The sequence below is a fragment of the Corvus moneduloides genome, chromosome 9 (genome assembly GCF_009650955.1).
Source record: "Corvus moneduloides isolate bCorMon1 chromosome 9, bCorMon1.pri, whole genome shotgun sequence".
Taxonomy (NCBI): Eukaryota; Metazoa; Chordata; class Aves; order Passeriformes; family Corvidae; genus Corvus; species Corvus moneduloides.
Genome location: NC_045484.1, coordinates 6570541 through 6577297, shown reverse-complemented (window position 1 = coordinate 6577297; position 6757 = coordinate 6570541). Strand labels below are relative to the sequence as shown.

Here is a 6757-nt window from a genome sequence, read left to right as displayed (position 1 = left end):
CGCCCCTCCCTCCCCGGGCCTGGGGGCGGGGCCTCCGCGGGAGGCCACGCCCCCTCCCGTGCGGGTCCCGGTGCGGTCCCGGTGTGTGGATCCCACGGTTGTCCGAAAATCCGTTCTTCCCCCCGGGGTGCCAGAGGCCAGCCCACACACTGAGTCGAGGGGTTTGATGTTTTTATAGTTCTGTGCAGAAAGGGGGCTGGGTGGCAAATCCACAAAGCCAGCACGACGACTATCAAAAGTTTTCACTTTTTGTGGATTTTAACAAGCCAAGGCATTAATGTTTATTGGCTACAAGTTATCTAGTTTGCTTATTAATTAGTATTCTATCTTCTCTTGGCTAATGATCCTCTTGCTTCCAATGCTAATTAGTCAGCATGCTCAGTCTTTCTCTTTAGTCAGTGGGTTTTTTGGGTCGGTGATCTGTGAGTCAGTGATCACAATTTGCCCCTGCCAGAATTACCTCTTACCCAGTCAGAGCTGATTTCAGCACAGTTGCTCAGTTGTTTTTTATTAGTTTCTTCCTTATCTTAGGGGTTCTGCCAAATGTCCGTGTGGCCCCTAAATTCTGCGTTCTTTGTGTCCACTATCAGTGGTACACCCTTCTTCCCAAGCTTTGGTAACCTCCCCTTAGGTCAGAGATAACTGAAACATGCCAAGCCCTAAACCTTAACAAGGCAATCCTGCCGACAAGTAATCTGTCTTTCTGATTACTGGACAGCCCTCAGAGCTTGCTTGTTAGGGACTGTTTTTTCACAGATTGCCCAGAGAGAGTGTGGAGTTTCCCTCACCGGAGATATCCCAGAACCGGCTGGATACAGTCCTATGCCTGTGCTCTGGGATGACCCTGCTTGAACTGGGAGGTGGAACCAGATGACCCACTGTGCTCCCTTACAACCTGACCCATTCTGTGATTCTGTTCCTGCCCAAGGACAAGGCGACCTCGGTGCTGGGACACTTGGACATGGGAGCACGGTTCACCCAGCTCCATGTACCAACCATGAGACCACCATGCTGCCCCTCTCCACTGAGAGCCCCAATCCCAACTGGCCACCCATCCTGCTGGTGAAAAGGGCTGTGGTAATGCTCAGCCACAGGCAGGAGTGCTGCCAGGGTCAGACACATTCACTGGAGCTGTGTCAGGGCAGGCTGGAGAAGCCGGGTCCGGCAGGGCTGGCAGCAGGTGGATGGCTCAGGAGCAGACTGGGAAGCAACATCAAGGTCCAAGCCACATCACTGCAGTGTGTTCAATTAAAAATGCACACTGAGGCTGAGCTAAAAGCTCAGGCACACAACAGAGATGAGATTTATCTGTGATTACTGGCAGCAGTCACATCATGCAAATATCCAAAACACAGGCTTTGGAGTCCTGCAGTGATAAAAGTTATCCTCTCTATTAAACCAGACACTGGCCTCACTCAGCGTGAAAAGCAAAACAAAAGGGAACTGTGAACATCCCGCAGGCTGACGGAGACTAACGATCTGGAGGATTATCAAAACTTCTTGGCCAGAGCTCTCCATAAGTGTAAAAAATTACTCTCTACAACAGGCCGACTTATAACTCTGGAAACAAATAACAGTTTTTAATCAGCATAACGCAGAGACGGCTTCTCCTCGCCACCGCAGTTAGATCACAGCCTCTGGGAAAGGCCTTGCCATCATTTCTGTCTAGCTGGGGGCCTGGGAGTTATTGACATAATCATGCCAATTAGCAGCATGATTATTTCTTTCCCCGCTCCTGGATGAGCAGGCTATGCCAGGAGGCACTAGAGTAGCTGCCTGGCCTTCCTCCAGTTCATAGGTTTCTATGGAGGCTGGAAGTTGGGAAGAACAGTATCGCATCGTCTGAGTGTCAGAGCACTTTGTGCTGCCCCCATGAAATAATTAAGATCCGTAGAAGAGCAGCCTGGCCATAGGATTGCATCTCCACAGGAGACAAATGAAGATTGAGAAAGGTGCGACGCCTGGGGAGCAGCACTATGCATACCTTCAAATTGATAACCCAGGGAAATGTCCTTTCTGCGAGGTCTTTAAATTACAGCTTTGTCTGCTTCCATGATTAAAATAAAATAAATTAGGGAAACAACTAAGATTAGGAAAAATTTGAATTATTCCCCCAAGTCTGGGAAGTTTCCAAACCAAACTTTTTTGCCTGGTGAAGCAGAGTTAAAGCCATTAAGTGCCTACATTCACCCTACAACTCTATCACTTACAAAAATCCACTCTCCCCCCTCCCAAAAAAAAAAGCCACAAGCAGCCAAGTATAGATTTCCCACCTTCTGGGAAAAGCACAAGCAATTTCATTATGGATGCTTGTGTTATCATGAGAGATTTTTCTTGTTTTTCCAACAACTCCTAGAGAGCAGGGAAGGAGAGAGGAGAGGCACCTGAACATATCTTCAGGTCTCTGCTTTTCCTGACTGACTTCTCTGGGCAGCTTGTTCCAAACCCCCATGCAGAGCCCAGCCTGGCTTTCTGAATTTGCCAAGCTTCAGAGTGGCTAAATTAAAGGAAACAGGGGTACTACTAGCAAAGACCATTGCAAAGCTTCTTGTAACACATAACCCTGAAATACAAGACCCAAACCGAGTCAGGGGGCCATGCAAGAAATTGATTTTTGGGGGGAGCAGTAGGTGCAATCCCTAGGAGCACAGAGTTGCACTGCTCACTGGTTAACCAGCTAAACACAATCTGGTTTTACCCTGTGCCACAATATTTATAATTTCCTTTTGCCATGTGCCAGGCTCAGCAAGGAAAAAAAACCTCTGCCAAGCACCTTTCCAGGCATGGCAGCAAGGGTGCCCTGCTCCCTAAGGTGACATGCCGACTACTCCAGCAGTGTGGTCTGATGTCACATGTCAGCAGCTCCAGCACAGCCTGCCTAGGACCTCCAGTTGAAGCCTTCAGTGCATTTCAGATCAAGGCTACAGACAGCAAGTTTGTCCTGCCGTGACTTTCAGAAAAATATATGGCAAAAATAGCCTGGCTTCAGGGTGCAGCTCTGGCATATGAACCCACAAACTCATGCACAGACACTTCTCCCTAACCAGGCAGTGTGACGTTAAAACTGAGACCATTTGGATCAGGTCCCCAGGCTGCTTCATAAATACAGACCAGTGCAACTCCCTTCATGAGGAATGAGGTATGAAGCACCCGAGTGGAGACTTGCAGATGCCTGCAGTGAAGAGCCAGTCATGCTCCCCTGCCAGGAGAGCAGTGAGCAGGAGCCCGGGGCGAGCAGAGCACAGGCGAGGCTGCATCCTCTCCCCTAAGAAGAGGCAGGGTCCTTCACACTTGCTCTTCTCTCCAGGGACCTTCCTCACCTCCTTCTTGCTTCAGACACAAACCCAGAGTTTTTGCACAGCTTTTCAGGCAGTGATGAGCACAGAGCAGGAGGAGGTGTGGGCAAGGAGCCCGTGCAAGGGGGAGCTCCCAGGTTCTCGGCAGCACTTGGATGTGCGGTGGAGCTGCACGAAGGTGCCAGTCAGCATTATGCCTGTGTATCTGCCAGGAGGAGAGCTCAGACCTTGAAGCTGCAAAGGATGGAATTTAAGCCCGTGAAAAGAAAGCCAGAGTGGCTCCAGAGCTGTGATTAGAGTACTGGCTGCAGCATTTCTCTCTCTAAAGAGGAAGTGCTTTCTGCCTTCCCCCCACAGCCTGGGGCACTGCTGACTCACTCATCGCAGGACAGTGACAACCCAATCCCTGTCCTATCTCTCCTCTCCTGCCCTGTGACCTCCAGCTGCATTCTTTAGTCGGGTGCATCCAGTTGCAGGGTAGAAAAAGGGCACCATGCTGCATTGCAGCCTACGGAGATGTTTCCCTGCAGCCCTGAGCACCCCAGGAAAGAGCTGTACTCCCTCACTGCAGCCTGGCAGCATGCCTGCTTCCTTGGCCACAAAGCCAGACAAGCCAAGCACTTCCCCAAGGGAAAATTTCATGGACAAAACACTTCCCATGTGCTTCTAACCTCTGGGAGGTGGCTGTTGCAGCCGTTGTGCTGGACCATGCCATGCCTGGACTGCAGCAGCATCCCCAGGCAGTGAGGCCAAGGCTCTTTCCAGCTGAAGGGAATCAGCCTCAGTTCCCAGTCCCTGCAGCTTTTATTACCACAAAATCTCTCCCAGCTGCTTGATGTACTTTCAGCTGGTGACAGTACATCCCTTATCCACCTCCACCCTCTTCCTGAGAGGGAACTGAAGTGTCATTCTCTTCTCTTCTGCAGAGCCGGGACCTGGGCTGTGACACCATATGGGGTGTATGTATCGCACCCCATCAGTGCCTTATAGTGTCACCATCCTGCCAGCTGCCTGCCCACAGCCACCCTGGCCCAAGGAACCTCTCTGCATCCTTCCACCCAAGATCAGGAAACCCAGGGCTGACCCACCAACTCCCAGTGTCTCATTCACTGGAGTGGCAGCAGGACACGGATGTGATGCTCTGAGAAGGACTGGGACTGGACCAGACCAAAGCATCTGCAGCTGGCTACAGCCTCACACCTGAGCCGTGTGATGAGTTACACACGCACCTCTTTTTGTGATGGGAAATCCAGAAAGGAAAAAGTCAACATCTCTGTGCCAGTGGAGGTTGCTAAGCGACGGCAGAGTTTGTTTCTATCCCGCCACTGACAGCGTGCCTACGCTGCAAAGGAAGGAAGTGAGGAGTAAGGGGTATAAACATGAGTATATTGCCAAAACACTCAACAGAATCACAGTTGCTAAACATATACATTAGCTGCATGTTTTGGCTGCCAGCAGAGAAATATTTACTACATTGTCAATTACTCCAGCCTTGGAGTGTTTTACCTGCAGAGGAGGATTTTGAGTTTTTGCAGCACTCATGAATTTCCCAGTTTTCCAGCTGAAATTCAGTTCCAGACCAAAGTTGTCAGGCTATCAGTAGCTGCAAGAACAGCTGCAATGCACTGAGATTTCATCCTTACATTGTTTCTAATAGATGGCTTTTGTTTTTCCACCAGGATGTGGCGTTATGCAGCATTTTGGAAGCACAACAGAAAGGCAGGACTGGACAAGGGAGGGATGAAGGCAGCCTTTGTATGAGCTCCTGGGGAAGAAAGGAGATGGTTTCTGTAAAAGAAAGGGCACACACACACACACACACACACAAACCTATATCATTGGAATTATGTTGAGAATTGCAAACTAAGTTAAAAATAGAGTAAATGCAGCACTGCCGATAGAGTTGAGAAATTTGCCATTGCTAAGCTGGGTGGATAATAGATATCTTTCAAAACAGTGTGCATCACAGAGGAGCTTTAGAAACTAACTGCATGGGGGCAGGCATACTTCCACCCTGCTCCAGCTTCAGCCTGTCTCTCCCCTGAGCTGTCCTGAACACACGACAGGAGGAGAACACACTGGAGGAGTGACTGGGTGGTGAGTGACATACACAGGGCACCTACCTAGGCTGCCAGTCTTTATCTGAGGCAGGGAGCAGGCCAGCCCTGCTCTCCTGTGCCTGGGAACCATCAAAAGCACTTATTAAAAAAAGCATCTGCTCCCTCTGCATAGACACGGGTAGCCCAGGGAGAAAGTAGGGCACTGATTTGTCCCTCTGTGTGAAGTGGAATAAGGTAGGGAGCATCAAAGAACAGATCTTAACAGAGCAGTTCCCCAAGTAGAGCCTGCTGGCAAATTAAAATGAAAATATAGCCCCAGTTGCTGATCAGAGGGAGGTGCTTGCTGGCACCTGCACTGGTGCAGTGGCCATGGTCCCCACCGCTGCAGGGGTTGAGAGCCTTTGGGGTGTCCTTTCCACAGCCCCATGGAGCTGGGAAACTCTCAGGCTCACACATCCTCTCACTTACTTTCTAAGTGGCAGAGGTTTTCCCACAGAGGGAGGAGACCTGGGTTGTTACAAGTAAGGAGAGGCCAATGAGGGGCAGCCTGAGACCCTGGTTGAGACAGAGTGTGTGAGCTGCAGAGCTGGGAGATGGCTCCAGCAGCGATGCCCAGACACAGATCCCTCCTGGGATCATCTCCTGGTGTGTTGTTACCTCCCTGGGCTGTGGAAAGGTGGCTGGGGAGGGTTTGCTTTGGGAAGCAGCTGTCAGAAACACGTCCTCACTCAGGCTGCCAGTGGCAGAACGGAGCATGCAGTGAGGGTGCAGGAGTAGTGGCAAAGCATCAGTTTGTCACCTTGCTGTCTGCAAGCTGGTCACTTTGGTACCATGTCTCAGACTCATTTTGGTACCAGCTGCTGCAGGCGAGAAAGACAAGCCCCCAAAAATAGGGTCTGATGAATGAGAACCAGCAGGTCAGCTGTCTGTAAGCAGCCAGGACACACAGGGCAGCTCTTCAGGTAAACCCTGTAAGGAGGCACCAGGCTCTGAAACCCTTCAAAATGAGCTGTCTGGGCAGGATTGAGGTGCTATAGGGACACCCCAATGGGTATTTTCTGGCTGCCCTTTCATCCTGCAGGAAGGCTGACCTGCATCAGCTGGGTGAGCGGGTTGGTATGGCCAGGAGCCTGAGCTCAGGGCTGGGTCCCTGCTGGCCCTGGGGGAGAAGAGTTCAGAGGTCGAGGGTTACCGGTTTCAGTTCAGTGGAGATAGCTGGAAAGATTCAAAAGAGGGGAAACATAGTGGGATCCAGTTTGGGGAGGATGAGTGGTGAGGAGGCAGTGGGGCTCAAGGTGCAGCTGCCTGCTCCCAGGACATGCCTTTGAAGTGAGGAGGTGACCGTACTTTTTCCAGGGGTGCGGGTGCTTCAGAAATGAGCCTCAGCAAAGAACTACAGGC

At 50.9% G+C, this 6757-nt stretch overlaps 1 long non-coding RNA gene across 1 annotated transcript; it reads right to left on the bottom strand.

Annotated features, from left to right (window-relative positions):
* Window positions 1–1555: 1555 nt before the first annotated feature.
* LOC116448420 lies at window positions 1556–6628 on the bottom strand. The gene is made up of 3 exons (XR_004241937.1): window positions 4803–6628; window positions 4526–4638; window positions 1556–3530 (listed from the first exon to the last, which is right to left on the bottom strand). It is a non-coding gene; the product is annotated as an uncharacterized LOC116448420 (long non-coding RNA).
* Window positions 6629–6757: the final 129 nt, after the last annotated feature.